The sequence below is a fragment of the Dasypus novemcinctus genome, chromosome 5 (genome assembly GCF_030445035.2).
Source record: "Dasypus novemcinctus isolate mDasNov1 chromosome 5, mDasNov1.1.hap2, whole genome shotgun sequence".
Taxonomy (NCBI): Eukaryota; Metazoa; Chordata; class Mammalia; order Cingulata; family Dasypodidae; genus Dasypus; species Dasypus novemcinctus.
The window spans coordinates 62792858-62811222 of record NC_080677.1 but is presented as its reverse complement, the minus strand read 5'-3'; the positions used below and the strand labels follow the sequence as shown (position 1 = coordinate 62811222).

General features: G+C 39.9%; 1 protein-coding gene across 1 annotated transcript in view; it reads right to left on the bottom strand.

The window, feature by feature from the left end:
- LOC139439063 (uncharacterized) overlaps positions 1-18365 on the bottom strand; it is a 133392-nt gene that overhangs the window by 67250 nt on the left and 47777 nt on the right. The gene's annotated exons all lie outside the window — the stretch shown is intronic.

Sequence of the window (18365 nt, the reverse complement as noted above, 5' to 3'; positions counted from 1 at the left end):
TCGCCGCTCGCTACCTGGCGCGCCCCAAATTGCGTCACCGCTGACCTTTGCATTCTGGGACAGGAGGCACTTAATCTTTTGGGGATTCCCTTGTACATAACACATTGCTTTTTTCTGCAGCTTTCAGAATTTTTCCTTGTCCTTAGTACTCGACAATTTGATTTTGATGAGCCTGGGTGTGGTTCTCTTTGAGTTTATCTTTCTTGGGGTTCATTGGGTTTCTTGAATGTGTATATTCATGTCTTTCATTAAATTTCAGAGGTTTTCTGCCATTATTTCTTTGACCATTCTGCCCGTTAGTTCTTTCTTCTCCATCTGGGACTCCCATAATGCATATATCAGTAGGCTTGATGTCTGTATTAGTCTGGGTTCTCCAGGGAAATAGAACTGACAGTAGATATCTGTAAATGGTATGATATTTTATAAAATTGTCTCATGCATCAATGGGGATGCACAAGTCCAAATTCCACAGGGCAGGCTGCAATCCAGGGGATTGATGAAGGTCTTTTATTGGCAGATTGGGCACTCAGCAGCGGCCGTATCCAAATTGGCCTTGGTGAGGGGAAGTCCATGTTGAGAGCAAATGCAAAACCTCCACCCCTACCACCATGGCCACTTTATTCATGAGCCTATTGGGCAATGACAGAAGTATCTGGGGAGGAGGCTGAGTGCTAGCCATAGATCAGGTCATCTTATCCCCTTGATTGTTAAAAATATTCCTCTGCCGAAGTCGCCCTCTGGTGAGCATTCACATGGGACACAAATATTTTCATGTTTTTGCCCATTCAGAAAGGTCTATCCACATACCTCTTCCCAGATCTCTGTCACCAATTTTCCAATCATGTTCCTTCTGAGTCCCTGACAATCCTGCCAACCCATTGATAACAACCCATGAATCAGTGTACAAATGGACCTCTAGTCATTTCTCCTTCCAAGAAAAATAAACAATCACATACACTGCTCAAAATTCTGCCCACTGGAAGGATTGACCTTCACCACTGTCCTTCAGGGATGTCCCAGAAAGGGGCTGCAGTCCTGCAGCTGTCCACTTTCAGGTGGTACCTTCATATCATGCAGAACCATCTGTTTAGCAGGCCCAAGTTTTCTCATCCTCAGTCAACTGATTGTAAGGAACTCTCCAAGAGGTCATAGCCGTAGACTGGGGAACCTGGCAGGAGTGGTTACCATGGGCATTTGGGCCACTTCCTCATGCAACTTACTTGTGCCTTCAGGACCTGCTCAAGCCCTATCACATATATACCACTTCCATTTTATGATGGAGTGCTGCTGTGAATGCCCAACTTTAGGGTTTACTAGGCCAAACAATATCCAGCTCATGACAGGCAACTCAGGTTTCATGGTAACTTAGTAGCTCATGGTTAAGCATTCAGTCTCTACTAAGGCCAAGTAGCAGGCCAAAAGCTGTAATTATTTTCAGAGGATAGTTGGGCTTTGCTCCAAAATCCTAAGGGTCTGTGTTGTGATTCTCCTATAAGGGCCTGCCAAAGGCTCCAGATGGCATCTCTGTTTGCCACTAACACTTCCAGCACTATTGGATCTGCAGCCTGGACATGTTGCAGAGCCTCCTCTTGTTTTGGTCCCTACTCAAAACTAGCAGCTTTTCTGGTCACTCAGTAAATGGGCAAGAGTAGCACATGCAGAAAGAGGAATGTGTTCTGCCCCAAATCCAAAAAGACCAACTAAGTGTTGTGCCTCTTTTTTGGTTGTAGAAGAGGTCAGATGCAACAATTTATCCTTCATTTTAGAAGGGATAGCTTGACAATCTCTGCACCACTGGACACCTAGAAATTTCACTGAGAAGGGAGGACCCTGTATTTTTGTTGGATTTATATCTCATCATCTCTCACATAATAAGTGTCTCTTACCAATAAGTCTACAGTAATTGCTACTTCTTGCTCACTAGTTTCAATCAGCATATCACCAATATAATGGACCAGTGTAATGTCTTGTGGGAAAGAGATATGATCAAGATCCCTGCAGACAATATTATTACAGAGCTGGAGAGTTGATGTACCCCTGAGGCAGGACAGTGAAGGTATATTGCTGGTCTTGCCAGCTGAAAGCAAACTGTTTTTTGTGGCTCTTACTAATGCAATTGAGAAAAAACCATTTGGTAGATCAATAGCTGTATATCAGGTACCAGGGAATGTGTTGATTTGCTCAAGCAATGATATCATATCTGGAACAGCAGCTGCAATTGAGTCATTACGTGGTTAAATTTACAATAATCTCCTGTCATTCTCCAAGATCTATGTGTTTTCTGCACAGGCGAAATAGGAAAGTTGAATGGGGATGTGGTGTGGAATCAACACCCTTGCCTCCTTCAAATCCTTAATAGTAGCACTGACCTCTGCAATACCTTCAGGAATCTGGTATTGCTTTGGTTTACTATTTTGCTAGGTAGGGGCAGTTCTAGTGGCTTCCACTTGACCTTTCCTACCATAAAGAGTCCTCACTCCATAAACCAGGGATCTTGCCAGTTACTTAGTATCTATTACAATTATGCATTGGTAAAATGACCCAATGAATCCACGGACCCACTGGATCCATTGTGAGATGGACCTGAGCTAAAACTCTATCAATCATCTGACCTCCATAAGCTAGTACTCTGACTGGTGGACCACAGTGACATTTTGGGTCTCCTGGAATTAATGTCACTCTTGAGCTAGTGTCTAATAATTGCTGAAATATCTGATCGTTTTCTATCCCCCAATGCACAGTTACCCTGGTAAAAGGTCATAGGTCACTTTGGGAAAAGCTAGGAGGAAGATTATCACTATAAATTTTTGGCAGTGTAACAGGATCCTTTCCCCAAGGGGACCTGGCCTTCCCCTCATTCAAGGTGCTCTGGGTCTGTAAACTGTCACAAGTCTGGGAATTGATTAAGGCACTACGACTCTGTTTCTGTAATCCAATTAGGGTTTGGTTCATTCCACCTATAACTCTTCTGTTCACACAGATCAAGTAGGAATGCCCACTTATTTCACTTCTAGTTACCCCATGATCTATTAGCCAATGCCATAGGTCTATGTGACTCAGACTCGTTTGCTTGTTGCTTTGAGTCTGCCTTTCATTGAGGTAGCCATGCCCACTTTTTCTTTGGCTATTAAGTGCTGCCGCTTGGCTTCTGTTAGCCTGGGATCTGATCATCCCTGCAGTGTTTGAGGATTCCAGTTCCATGACAGCAGTTCCCATAGTAATATCTGTACTACAGAGAAAAGCAACAACAGAGCTCTTCAGAGAAGATGGAGCCAGTCTCACAAATTTATTCCTCAAAGTCCTGATTAAAGGTATGTCCTCTGGACATTCCTGGGATGGGTGGGCAGGTCTTAAAATTTGAATCCACTGTAGCATTCCAATCTCTCCAATCCTTTGGATCCCCTCGTGTAGAGTATACCAAGGTAAATTGGGCATTTTGACCTGAGACATTCAAGACCATATTTTGTTCCATGTTTCAGCCATTCACCTGAACTGTTGGAGCCCTTTCTAACCTATCAAGCTACAGCATTGAATCCAGAATCTCTACTTACTGAGTCCATATCAGTAAATTTGACCTGATCTAACTTTAAATGCCTTCCACCATTATCCCATACCCTTAATATCTATCCCCACACATATTCCCCTGATTTCTGCCTATATAAATTGGAAAACTCATGCAATTCTTTTAGTGTATGGCATATTTTCTCATGGGCCACACTTTTTATTTCACCTTTGTAGGCTGTTGTGATTTTATTCTAGGTCTGAAAAAGAAGAGGAGTGGTGGGGCTGGGAAAGGAGAAAAATTAGAAATGTCTTACAAGCTACTGACCTCAGGGCATTACTTTGCCTGTTTATCTAGTGAGACAGGATTAATTTTTTTTTCAAGTGGGGTTGTATGGCAACTCCTCAGACCAGGGGGGAGATTGGGTGATGATTTCTTCAGGGCAGGGAGGAGATGGAGACCCCTTGGGGCAAGTTGGAAATTCAGCAGTGCAGGCTTGAGGTTAAGTGGTCTCCCCAGGGCAGGTAATTACAGGTTTATCTGGCAAAGTCTTAACAGAATTCAGAGTTTTAATGTCCCCACCAATATCATCATAACCCATACATTTCATCCTGATACTCAGTTTCACTCCTTTTCAATGTCCTCACTTCAACAGCAGACCCTTTAAGGCTGAGATTTTAGTTTCCATTGTAAGTCTACTAACTCATACAATGAGACTGTTTAAGTCTGGTTTTCTGGGATCTCAAGTCTGCAGCTGCCCGAAACAAGATTTTCTTTCAGAGGACACATAGAAATTTTCCCATGATTCATGTGGCACTTAATTTGCAAATGTGAAGCCTTCAGCTCATCCCTGTCTTTTTTTAACTGTACCCAGTGTAGTTAGGAACAACCAGTCAACATTATTGTACTTTTAACTCCACAAAACTCTGTTAAGTTCTTTAAAATATTCTCACCCAGATCCTTGCTTCTTATAAGTAAGGAATTAGTCATATTGAGTGGTGATATTTTGCCTATCTCTATTGCAATTCATGCCACAGACTGTCACTGGCTCTTGGTTTTTGGAAAGGGAATCATTAATGCTCTTGAATATAATCAGAGTAGAGAGCCAATTACAAAAATCTCAAAACCAATTCAGAAATCCCATTTTTAAGATTCTGTTTCTCAAGAACCACTCCTAGTACAAAGCTGTATTATTAATCAGGGTTTTCTAGGGAAACAGAACTGACAGGAGATATCTGTAAATAGTATGAAATTTAATAAAATTGCCTCATGCAGTCACAAGGATGCATAAGTCCAAATTCTGTAGGATAGGCTGCAAACCAGGGGCTCCAATAAAGGTCCTTGATGAGTTCTCAGGAGATGATGGCTCTCTAAAGTAGAGATCAGAATTCTCTCTCTGAATGCTGAAATAACTTCCCCTTTTAAGGCCTTCAACTGATTGGATGAGATGTCACTCATTTTTGGTAGCAATCTCCTTAGTTGATTGTAGATGTAACCAGCCATCTATGCAATCAACTCCCTGCTTATGAAAGTCTATGAAATACCCTAGCATTACAATTATGCCAGTCCTTGCTAGACCAAACAAGTGGGCACCATTTCCTGGTTGAGTTCACAAATTAGCCTAACCATCACAGTGTCCCATAGGTTTCTTAGGCTCTGTTCACTTTTTTTCCTTTCTGCACCTCAGCCTCATTGGATTGTCTTGTCTTCCGGATCACTGATTCTTCTGTCTGCCAGCTCCATTCTGCCATTGAAACCCTCTAGGGAATTTTTCATTTCAGTTATTGTGATCTTCAAGCCCAGTAATTCTGTTTGGTTCATTTTTTAAGTTTCTGTCATTATTGAGATTCTCATATCATTCACTCACTTTTTCCCCTGATATTCTTTAGTTCTTTTGAGCATATTGACAGTGATTTTTTTTAAGTTTTTGTCCAATACATCCAAAGTCTGGTCCTCTTCACTGATGGTTTCTGGATTTTTAACTTCTTCCTCTGGATGAGCCATCATTTCTGGTTTCTTTGTTTATCTGGTAATCTTTTGTTGCACATTGTACAATTGATACATATTAACTTCTGTTGTACATTGTACATTTGATATATATAAACTCTGTGATTTAGTCCCTGAGCTGTCTGTTCCTTAAATTTGTGATATCACAGAGAATTTCTTGAATGCCAAAAGCTAACAAACACAAACCAACCAACCAATGCATAAAGCACCTTTCACAGTCTTTGCAAATTGGCTATGCTTTGGCTGGTGATCTCTTTTAGAGCTTAGTCCTCCTATCAAAAAAATCAACCTAAGGCAAATGCAAAGTTTAGGGCCCTCTCTGTCTTATCTGAGCATGCTTAGAGCTCTCTTCCTGTACTGGGCTTGCACTTGCTCCTGGCCTTAGTGGTTACCCAGTTTACAGGAATTCAAATGCTGCATTTACTCAGTAAGAAATAGACTTTCACCCCCTCCTGGGTGCTCTATTGTATGACTGTATGACTTAATGTAGTTAAGTCCTAGGCCACTTTCACTTATTTCTTGCACTTCTTTAGCTGTATGTTAGCTGCTTCTTCCTACAAGACAAGCTTTGGGAGGGCAAGCCCAAGACAAGTTTCCTGGTTCAGTCTTTTAGGCTTCCATTCCACCTAACAGATTGGCATCAACATACAAGCACATAAGTATGGACATAGGTGTTACTCTGCTCCTCCAAAATAGTGCCAGAGACCCACAGTGGGAGGAAAAGTTGACTCCACACCACACTGGGGAAGAAGTAATTGAGGAGCTAGCAATAGCCCCATGTGTTTGCCTACCATTTTCCAATTGCATGTTCTTGATTCAGCCTTCACCTACTTACTGCAATCCTTTAACCATTCTTCAAAGTTTTGAGGAAGATATTTCTGCTATTTTTTGCTCTTTGTTCTAAGATTTGTGGGGAAACAGCATCTTGGAGTATCTTATACTGCCATCTTTGTTGAATGGAAATGCTATATACATTTTTTTAACAAATTAATTTTATTGATGCATATTAATAAAGCATAAGTCCAACCAAAGTGAACAATCAAAGGTATTTAGTATAATCACACAGTTATCACTTCAATTATTTTAGAGCATTTTCATTATTACAGTAATAATAATAATAAACAAAAAACAAACAAAATTCATCATCTCTCATTTGCCTATGTACTTTCAATTCTTATTTTTACATGCTATCAACTAGCTATACCTTTAATTCATATTAATGAGTCATTTTGGCATTTGAATGTGTAAAGGTATTGTGCATCATTGAAGAAAGTTGTTTAATATGTACTCTTATTGTGTGGTCTGTTAAAATGACAATTTTCAACAACTCAGTTTTTTCTGTGCAACAGAAGTTAAATACTTTAAATAAAAGTTAAAATGAGTGGTTGAGACTATACTAGGCAATTTTGACAGAGAAATAAAATTGGGTTTCTGTTTCCATTTTTTAAGAGAGAAAAAAATGAGAGTACTATTTTGCTAAAATTAGATTGCTCATTTTTCCCAGAGTATGAAAGAAAAAAAGTTGAAATAAAGTGAATTTTATTTGCCTTGGTTTATAATACTTGAGTCTGAAAAATGAAACTATAAAATCAGTTTAACTTTTGGCAAATTTAGCTCTATTTTGAAAAATTTGTTTCTCTGTTTCTATGTTTAGCAACTTCACCTGAAATTTGAAAGATTATTCTTTAACTTTTCTGCATTCTGTCTAGATAGCAGCGATGCAGTGTTTTATAAGAATGCTTTAAGTTGACTCACATACTTAAGTAAAAAAGAAAAGGAAACCTACGAACAAGGTTTCCTCACTTGTGAAATATCTGTTTCTTTACACATGTTGCATTCTTTTTTGTTTATTTCAATATAGTTTGTTGTCATTTTGATTAAATAGATAACTATGTGCTTTTTCTCAGACACCTATGGTCCTATCTTTTAAAATGCACAAAACGTCCTCTGAGAACTCTTCATTCTGCCCTCAAAAACCATAACCTATATTTAGAAAAAATAAAATAAAACTTTCAAGATATCTTTTCCAAAATAAAACTATATTTGAATTTTCCCAGAGGGCCCAGAAAATCACAAAAATGTGTTCTTTCATCTAATAAAAAGAGATGCTATGAATAATTAGCTTTGCTTCATTTGTTCCATAATTCTTAATTAGATCTACTAAAGAATGAGATGCATACGAAACATTGTCAAATCAAAAGAGACAGTCAGTCTTCACTATATTAAATTTGTATAGGTAAAATTCTATTAATATAAATATTTTAGAAATTTTAGATTTTATGGAAAGGTCTTGGAGATTTGTCAGTGCCCTCACTGTCTGTAATTTATTGTTAACCTCAGGGAAAACACTGATAAAACTCTTATGAAACTGTTATGTACTATACCCAAATACAGAATTATGCTCTCCTCCATCCAAATATTATCAATTGCACCAGAATAAATTAATCACAGCTATTCAGTTTTGGGCATCCACAGAGATTTTGTTTTACTCTGGGGTTTGTCTAAAAGCTCTGCTATAAGTGCTAGGCTTTGTGTAAGCAATCTCTAACACTCAATTTAGTAAATTCTGCTTTTGAAAACTGAAATGAAACATTTTTAAGTAGAATATAGTTTGCATTGAACTCCCTGCTCCACACCCATTTCACAATTACTTTTACTGAGTCTCCTTACTTTTTATGACAATAGTTATTTGCATAGGTACAATAAAAATATCTCCTTTTTACCTGGAACATAATCAGACAAATCAATGTCATATCTACAGTATCACATCTGAAAATGATTCTCATTTAATCAGGCATGACAAACCACTATTAAATACAAGGTTGGCTTTATACATGAATCCAGGAAACTGGCCTCAGAGGTGGAAAGGAAAGTCATTTACTGTCTAGGCAAGAACCTTAGCATATTTCAGAGACTTTAAGAAGAGGGAAATTCATCCAAATTTCATAGGTATTGTATTAGTCAGCCAAAAGGGTGCTGATGGAAAATACCTCAAATCTGCTGGGCATTATAAAGGATATTTATTTGGGGTAGGAGCTTACAGATAGCAGGCCATAAAGTATAAGTTACTTCCCTCACCAAAGTCTATTTGGAGCAAAATGGCTGCCAACGTCTGCAAGGGTTCAGGGTTCCTAGGTTCCTACATTCCTGGGGCTTGCTTTTCTCTGGGTTCAAGGTTCCTTTCTTCCTGGGGCTGGCTTCTCTTTCCTCCGCATGCTGACTTCCCGGGCTCCCGATGAAGTCTTCAGCATCAAGCTACAACATCAAAACTCCAACATCAGAAACCCCCAATTCTGCCCTTTGCCATGCCTTTTATCTGTGAGTTCCCACCCACCAAGGGGTGGGTACTCAACACCCTAATCATAACTCAATCATGCCCAGGTACAGATCAGATTACAAGCATAATCCATTATTTCTTTTTGGAATTCATCAATAATATTAAACTGCTACAAGTACTATATGTGAAATATGATGGCAAGAATTTCTTAGAGTTGGTTTCCTCATCTCAGGATAAAAGAACAAATAACAGAAGCATTTAAAACTCCAATCCAAGGGGCTTTTCGGCAAGATGGTGGCTGCGTGAGCGTGCCTGGTAGTGTCTCTGCAGGGGGCGGCTGGGCAGCGTTGAAGGCTCTTTGAGACCGCGCTGTTTCGGGGATTTTTGCTGGTTGGAAGGTGTCTGGACGTCAATTCGGTGGGAAGGTAACAGAGAGGATACATCTATAATATATAAACGGAGGTCCCAGCTGGGCTCCGGAAATTCCCTCCTTGGGTGGGCGGAGCCGCGGTAGCGGATGCTCCTGAAGCTCCGGAGCCGCGGCGGCCAGGGTTTTTGTTTTTTTTTTCCTTTTACTAGAGGCTTTGCGGTGCTGAGAAATTCGCGGATACTGGGCTGGCTGGTGAGGGATTGTTGGGACAAGACTCCTTTGCAGATTGATTTGGGGAGACAGACGGTGTTTTCTTGTGAAGCGGGGGACGTTTTTGGTCGACGGACAGGGGGGGCAGTGCTTCCGCCTGGAGCCCCATCCCCAAAGGTCCGGCTGCCGATCTGCAACGGAATTGGACTTTGGACAATAAGGGGACACAATTGGGAGACTGTTGTAGGGTGCAGTGAGGGAGGAGGACACGTCTGGAAGCTGATTGGAGGATATTTTGCGAAGTTTGGGATTTCGGATCTTAGAGTCTGTTTTCGGCGTTTCCAGCTGAAGCCCACCCCACCCGGCGGGGCTTGGGATCTGGGTCATTGAACTGGCCGTGGTGTAGAGGCGCCCTCAAGTGGCCGTTGCGAGGGAGCACAGGGAGGGAGCTGTCCAAAGGCTGATACCCTGAGGAGTTAGGTGAATTTCAGGGATCAGAAATTCAATATAAAATTCGCGGATCTGGCTACCCCCACAGGGCTGGCACCCAGCTACGGGGATCCCTGAGGGCTGTGTTGCACTGCGGGGCTCCTAAGCTTTCTGTAGACCAGATTTGAGCTTGCCAGGTCTGGGTCCCCTGAACTCTGGCGGTCCACACCCCAGACTCACACCTCTTGAGTCTTCAGTGTCTCAGACTTTCCACCCCTGAATCCATCACGCTCTGGGGTCTACCTGGGGTCCTTGAGTGCCCTGGACCTCAACGTTTGCGTTTTATCTTTAATGGTTCATATTGTTTTGTTTTTATTTTCACTTTATCTTATTTTTTACTCTTTTTGACGCCCTGATTGCTAATATTGCATTATCCCCTAGTCTTTTCTCCTAGCGTCTCCCCCAAAGTCCTTTTTTTTTTTTTTACAGATATTTAGGGGTTTTTTTGGTTGTTGTTTTAGATAGTGTTGCAATTGTGACACGTGTATACCTGTATCTCTCTCCCCCCATCTGTTCCCCACCACTTGCCTATCCTCTTTTTCTTTCTTCCTTTCTTCTTGTCTTTCTTTTTTTCTTTATTATAATTAGTGTTTTTTTTTTTTTCGGTTCTCTCTTTTCCTCTTGTCCCTCATTTTCCACCTATTTTATTTTAATTCAAGTACACAATACGTGCTACAGGGAACACCTCACATTTGCTGGGTTTTCCCATCCTCCACTGCCTCATTTCTGTGTGAACTGATTTAGGCTACCTACACTATCCCTCTTCCCCTGCATCTTGATAACCACTATCATCTACTGTCTCTCCTATATTCCACCCCCCACCTCCCATTCTCTGATCCACAAAGTGTCTAACTCTTAATTTCTAATACCTTTGTTCTGTTTTCTGTCTGTTATCCACTCTTGAAACTATTACCTTTCTTTTCTTTTTCCTTCTCTTATGAAAACAATAGCTTTGTAGTTCATACCATATTCCGCCTATATTCAGTCATCTACTTCATAAAAGATACTCTACCTACAGCTATAACTCTATACAATCTACATGAATCTAACCTCCATCCTCCCAGATCTCATATTCTTCCTTTGTTAACATACATTACCAATACCACTTTACACTTTACCCTTGCTGACACAATTGCCTTTTCCCAACACTAATACTTTCTTCTAAAGTGAACTTAACCAACAACAAGTAACTTGAGTAAGAAGAAAAAAGTGACAAAGAGAAGATATAACACCTATGCAAAAATAACAACTAATTAACCTCCAAAAGCAGACAAAGAAGCTAAGGAACTGATTAAATTCGTCAAAATAAGGAGATGACCAGAAAGCAACAAAAATCTACAAACCAAACCAATAATCAGGAAAACATGACTGAATCCAATCAACAAACCAATAATCACGAAGGGGAGCAAAACTTGGCACAAGCAATGAAAGAACTCAGATCATTCATCACCGACAAATTTGATGCAGTAATGAAAGAGGTTAACAACATGAAGACATCACTTGGAGGGGAAATTGCAGACATACGCAAAAACATAACAGATATGATGGGAATGAACACCACAGTTCAAGAAATCAAAAATACACTTGCAGCAAATATCAGCAGACTAGAAGAGACAGAGCAGAGAATTAGTGATGTGGAAGACAATACCTCAGAAATCAAACAGATAGTAGAAGGGGTCAATAAGAAGATAGAAAAAATCCAATTAGGATTTAGGGACCTGAATGACAATGCAAAACGCTCAAACATACGTATTATAGGCATTCCAGAAGGTGAAGAGAAGGGAAAGGGGTCAGAAGGAGTGTTGCAGGAAATAATGGCTGAAAACTTCCCAAATCTACTGAAAGAGACAGATGTACATATCCAAGAAGCACAGCGCACTCCACAAGTCATAAACCCCAACAGGCCCACCCCAAGACATATACTTATCAAATTATCCAAGGCTCAAGACAAAGAGAAAATCCTAAAAGCAGCAAGAGAAAAGAAAACCATCACATACAAGGGAAGCTCAATTAGATTAAGTGCTGATTTCTCTTCTGAAACCATGGAGGAAAGAAGACAGTGGTATGATATAGTCAAGGTACTAAAGGAAAAAAACTTCCAACCAAGAATACTCTATCCAGCTAAACTAGCATTCAAACATGATGGAGAGTTCAAAATATTCACAGACAAACAGAAACTGAAAGAGTATACCAACAAGAAACCTCCCCTTCAAGAAATTCTAAAGGGAGTTCTGCAGGAAGAAAGGAAAAAACAGGAAAGGCAAAGTTGGAGGAGAGTATAAGACCAACAACAACAACAAAAAAGACCAAAAAAATATACAAACAAAATATGACAAACACAAATCCAATCAAAATATGGCTAACACAAATAATTCCTTGATAGTAATAACACTGAATGTCAACGGATTAAACTCACCTATCAAAAGATTCAGACTGGGACATTGGATAAGGAAATATGACCCATCCATATGCTGTCTACAAGAGACACATCTTAGACCCAGAGACGCATGGAGATTGAAAGTGAATGGCTGGAAAACAATCATACAAGCTAACAATAACCAAAAAAAGGCAGGAGTAGCTATATTAATATCAGACAAAATAGACTTTAAATGTGAAACAATTGTGAGAGACAAAGAAGGATACTACATTTTAGTGAAAGGGAAAATCTGTCAAGAAGATCGAACAATCATAAATATCTATGCCCCTAACAAGGGTGCCTCTAAATACGTCAGGCAAACGCTGGAAAAACTAAGTGAAAGAATAGATACATCTACAATTATAGTGGGGGATTTTAATACACCACTATCAACTCTGGACAGAACATCTCAAAAGAGAATCACCAAAGAAACAAAACATCTGAATAGTATATTAGAGGAGCTCGATCTAATAGACATATATAGATCGCTACACCCAAACACAGCAGGATATACATTTTTCTCAAGCGCACATGGATCATTCTCCAAGATAGATCATATGCTAGGCCACAAAGAAAGGCTGAACGAATTCAGAAAGATTGAAATCATACAAAACATTATCTCTGACCACAGTGGAGTCAAGCTAGAGATTTGCAAGAGACAGAAGCCCAGATTTCACACCAAGATTTGGAAATTAAACAGCACACTCTTAGAAAAACAGTGGGTCAAAGAGGAAATCTCAAAAGAAATCAATGACTACCTTGAAACAAATGATAATGATAACACAACATACCAAAATTTATGGGATGCAGCAAAAGCAGTACTGAGAGGGAAGTTTATAGCCATAAATTCATATATCAAAAAGAAGAAAGAGCAAAAATCGAAGAACTAACTGCACATTTGAAGGAATTAGAAAAACAACAACAAAGTAACCCAACAGGAAGAAGAAGGAAGGAAATAACAAAGATAAGAGCAGAACTAAATGAAATAGAAAATAAGAAAGCACTTGAACAGATAAACAAGACCAAGAGCTGGTTTTTTGAGAAGATTAACAAAATTGACAAACCTTTAGCAACACTAACAAAGAAAAAAAGAGAGAAGATGCAAATACACAAAATAAGAAATGAGAAAGGCGATATCACCACTGACCCAACAGAAATAAAGACTATCATAAGAGGATATTTTGAAAAACTATATTCCAACAAAAATGACAATCTAGAGGAAATGGACAAATTCCTAGAAACACATAAGCAGCCCATATTGACGAAAGAAGAAATTGATGATCTTAACAAACCAATCACAAGCAGAGAGATAGAATCAGTTATCAAAAATCTCCCAACTAAGAAGAGCCCAGGGCCAGATGGCTTCACAGGTGAATTCTACAAAACATTCCGGAAAGAACTGACACCAATCCTGCTGAAACTATTCCAAAACATCGAAACGGAAAGAACATTACCCAACTCCTTCTATGATGCCAACATTACCCTAGTACCAAAGCCAAACAAAGACATCACAAGAAAGGAAAATTACAGACCAATTTCTCTGATGAACCTAGACGCAAAAATACTTAACAAAATACTTGCTAATCGTATTCAACAATACATTAAACGTATTATACACCATGACCAAGTGGGATTCATCCCAGGTATGCAAGGATGGTTCAACATAAGAAAATCAATCAACGTAATACACCATATAAACAGATTGAAGGAAAAAAATCACATGATTATATCTATTGATGCAGAAAAAGCATTTGACAAAATACAGCACCCTTTCTTGATAAAAACACTCCAAAAGATTGGAATACAAGGGAATTTTTTGAACATGATAAAGAGTATATATGAAAAACCTAAAGCCAACATTGTTTACAATGGAGAAATCCTAGACTCCTTCCCTCTAAACTCAGGAACAAGACAAGGATGCCCACTGTCTCCGCTCCTATTTAACATTGTCTTAGAAGTACTTGCACGAGCACTGAGGCAAGAACCAGAAATAAAAGGCATTCAAATTGGAAAGGAAGAAGTCAAAATTTCATTATTTGCAGATGACATGATCCTATACATAGAAAACCCTGAGAGATCTACAACGAAGATTCTAGAACACATAAATGAGTTTAGTAAAGTCGCAGGTTATAAGATCAATGCGCAAAAATCAGTAGCATTTCTGTACACCAATAAGGAGCAAGATCAGGAGGAAATCAAGAAACAAATACCATTCACAATAGTAAATAAAAAAATCAAATACTTAGGAATAAATTTAACTAAAGAGGTAAAGAACTTATACAACGAGAATTATACAAGATTGTTCAAGGAAATCAAAGAAGACCTAAATAAATGGAAGACTATTCCTTGTTCATGGATAGGAAGACTGAACATTATTAAGATGTCTATCCTACCAAAATTGATCTACACATTCAATGCAATCCCAATAAAAATCAACGCAGCCTTCTTTAAGGAACTAGAAAAACTAACTATGAAATTTATTTGGAAAGGAAAGAGACCCCGAATAGCCAAAGACATACTGAAAAAGAAAAACGAAATTGGAGGAATCACACTACCTGACTTCAAAACATACTATAAAGCTACGGTGGTGAAAACAGCATGGTATTGGCATAAGGAAAGACACATAGACCAATGGAATCGAATTGAAAGCTCTGATATAGAACCTCACATATATAGCCACATAATATTTGATAAAGCCACCAAACCCTCTCAATTGGGAGACAGTGGCCTATTGAACAAATGGTGTCTGGAGAACTGGATAGCCATATGTAGAAAAATGAAAGAGGATTACCATCTCACACCTTATACAAAGATCAACTCAAGATGGATCAAAGACCTAAATATAAGAGCCAAGACCATAAAAACCTTAGAAAGCAGTAGGGAAACATCTACAGGACCTTGTAATAGGAAATGGATTTATGAATATCTCACCAAAAGCACGAGCAGCAAAAGAACTAATAGATAAATGGGACTTCCTCAAAATTAAAGCCTTCTGCACCTCAAAGGAGTTTGTCAAGAAAGTAAAAAGGGAGCCCACACAGTGGGAGAAAATATTTGGCAATCATATATCTGATAAGAAACTTATAACTTGCATATATAAAGAACTCCTATATCTTGAAAATAAAAAGATAAACAACCCATTTAAAAAATGGGAAAAAGACTTAAACAGACACTTCTCCGAAGAAGAAATACAAATGGCAAGAAAGCACATGAAAAAATGTTCCAAATCTCTAGCTATCAGGGAAATGCAAATCAAAACTACAATGAGATACCATCTTACACCCATAAGATTGGCAGCTATGAAAAAAACAGAAGAATACAAGTGCTGGAGAGGATGTGAAGGAAGGGGAACACTCATCCACTGCTGGTGGGAATGCAGAAGGATCCAACCATTCTGGAGGACAGTATGGCGGTTTCTCAAAAAACTAGCCATAGATTTGCCATATGACCCAGCAATACCACTGCTGGGTATATACCCAGCAGAACTGAAAACAAGGACACAAACCGATATATGTACACCAATGTTCATAGCAGCATTGTTCACTATTGCCAAAAGTTGGAATCAACCCAAATGCCCATCAACAGATGAGTGGATCAATAAAATGTGGTATATACACACAATGGAATACTACTCGGCTGTAAGAACAAACACACTACAAACACATGTGATAACATGGATGAATCTTGAGAACCTTATGTTGAGTGAAGCAACCCAGACATTGAAGGACAAATACTACATGACCTCAATGATATGAAATAAACAAGCTGCCCTAGATAGCAAGAGACTGAACGATAGGCTTACAGGAAATCGGAGGGTGGAGGAAGGATATGAGCCGATGTCTGCAGGGGTGGAACTTAAGATGAGATGGTGGTAAGTATGAACACAAAGAAGAGATAAAATGGGGGCAAGGGGTTGCCTTTGGTTGGGGCTTTACGGGTTTGAGGGTGGCTGGGGAGGGACGGTTGGGTAATGTTGCCCAAAAGTGGGGGGAGGGAGGGGTAGCATACGAACACAGGAGAGGGTTAGGAGGTGGTGGAGAGTAAAATGCCGAGAAAATAATATCAAAATATAATAAAGAGGGTTACCTGTTTAGAATGCTCGGAGGGGAGGGTCTGATACAGGACGGGCTCCTGGGGAATGTCTAAATGCTCATTCTGCCAGAGTGGGTGACACCATGGGGTAGAATCCCAAGTAGTGAGAGTGGGGGTGGACCCACATCCTGGGGAGGACTAATGCCACCAAATAGAGGGAACTCTATCCCTCGAGAGAAAGGGTGGCTCCCAGGGCATTGGGGCAGATGAGCAAGTTAGGCCCTAAACACTATTCCATCTATCTCTGGAAGTGGCTCCTCAGGAAACGGAGGTTGACTGTCACTGTGGGCACCAAGGTGGAAGGGAAAATGGACGTTAAATGTGTGGAACCAAAGTAAATGGGGGGCAAGGGAGGAGTTTCTTGAGAGTACACAAGGATGGATATAAAACATGTAATATTACACCATAACATATAGGAGACGACAGACTGATAATGTAAACCATAATGTAAAACATAGGAGAACTAAAAATGTAAAGAACTGTGTATCCTAAAGTATGCACCATAATGAAAGCACAGATATTACCATGTTAGAAAGCTAATATCTCAGACTCTGTACATCACCTTAAGTAAATATGATGTGAATAGGGTGTAAGAGTATCGCTGTGGAAGGAAAAAGGTGTTGTGGTGAATGTATGGGAGTGTTGTATATTATATATATGCATTGCTGTGGTCTAGGACTCCTACGAAGAAACGCTGAATAATTAGGGGGGGCGGGGGAAAAAAAAGGATAGGATGTGGAATTTTTTCAAGTCAACATTCTTTAAGTTCTTTATCTAACTTTATCCAAGTTCTTTATCTATCCTTTAAACCCATCGCTATATGCCATTCCCTAGTAAGGGACCATGACATTATATTGGGCTTCAAATTTCGGGGAGTTCTGCATCACAGAGTGTTTCAACAATGGCAATGGAGGGATACTGGTATGGGATACCAATGACAGGTGATATATGGCTGACAGGGAGCTGTACAGAACATATGTCCAGGGTGCATGGTAATGATTGGATATACTCATAGTGGCAACAATTAAAAACCCAGCAGGGGGGGTACTGGGTTCCTGGCCAGTGGTGCTCTGTCGTGGTTCCTAGGGGAGCAGCGATAGTCTCCCAGGTACAGCGGCGGGGACCGGGAGGGAGTGAGGGTTCAACAGTGAGCCCCTGATGCTAATGACTATGCTTGTGAGCTGATAAACCTAAAATAAGAACAAGGCCTAGAGCAACATTGTGCCTGGGAATTTCCTCCTGTCAGCCTTCATGTTACTCAAATGTGGCCAGTCTCGAAGCCAAACTCAGCATGTAAATGCAATGCCTTCCCTCCAGCGTGGGACATGACACCCGGGGATGAGCCTCCCTGGCAACGAGGGACCACTATCAAATACCAACTGATGATGCAACTGGAAAAGGACCTTATATGGAAGGTTCAATGCGGATCAGCAGAATATCCATGTCTACATAAAACAACATGACTTTAAAATGCTGTTTGACCTAAAGTAAGGGGGAAATGGAAAGGAGAAATGAGTCTATATGGCTACGAGTTTCTAAAAAAGAGTCTGGAGGCTGGCAGAAGGATTGCCCTCATGCACAACTGAGCAGAGTCAGAGAGACAGATAAAGCAGATACAACCCCCAGATATTGGTTCCTATGAAGGCTAAAGAGACCCATGAGAGTTATGGTCATGGCCGATGGGGTTTACTACCAGGGCAGATGGCCCCTCTCTGGAAATGGTGTTTATGTGTGATGAATCTGGACTCAGATGGGATCTCCCTTCATAAGACTTTCATACTAATCTGCTGGAGGTGCAGTTAACGTTGGGGTTTAAGATATAGTTAGGGGATTTGAATCTCTGGACTGATAATGTGATAGCCAGGTCCTGAGCCTCAACAGACTCCAGCACCTACAATCTGATTTATTGGACTTACAACACTCAGCTAAGATGGAGTTGAAGAAGGACAATCACCACACCATGGAGCCTAGAGTGATTACAACTGAAAATGGGAGGATGGCA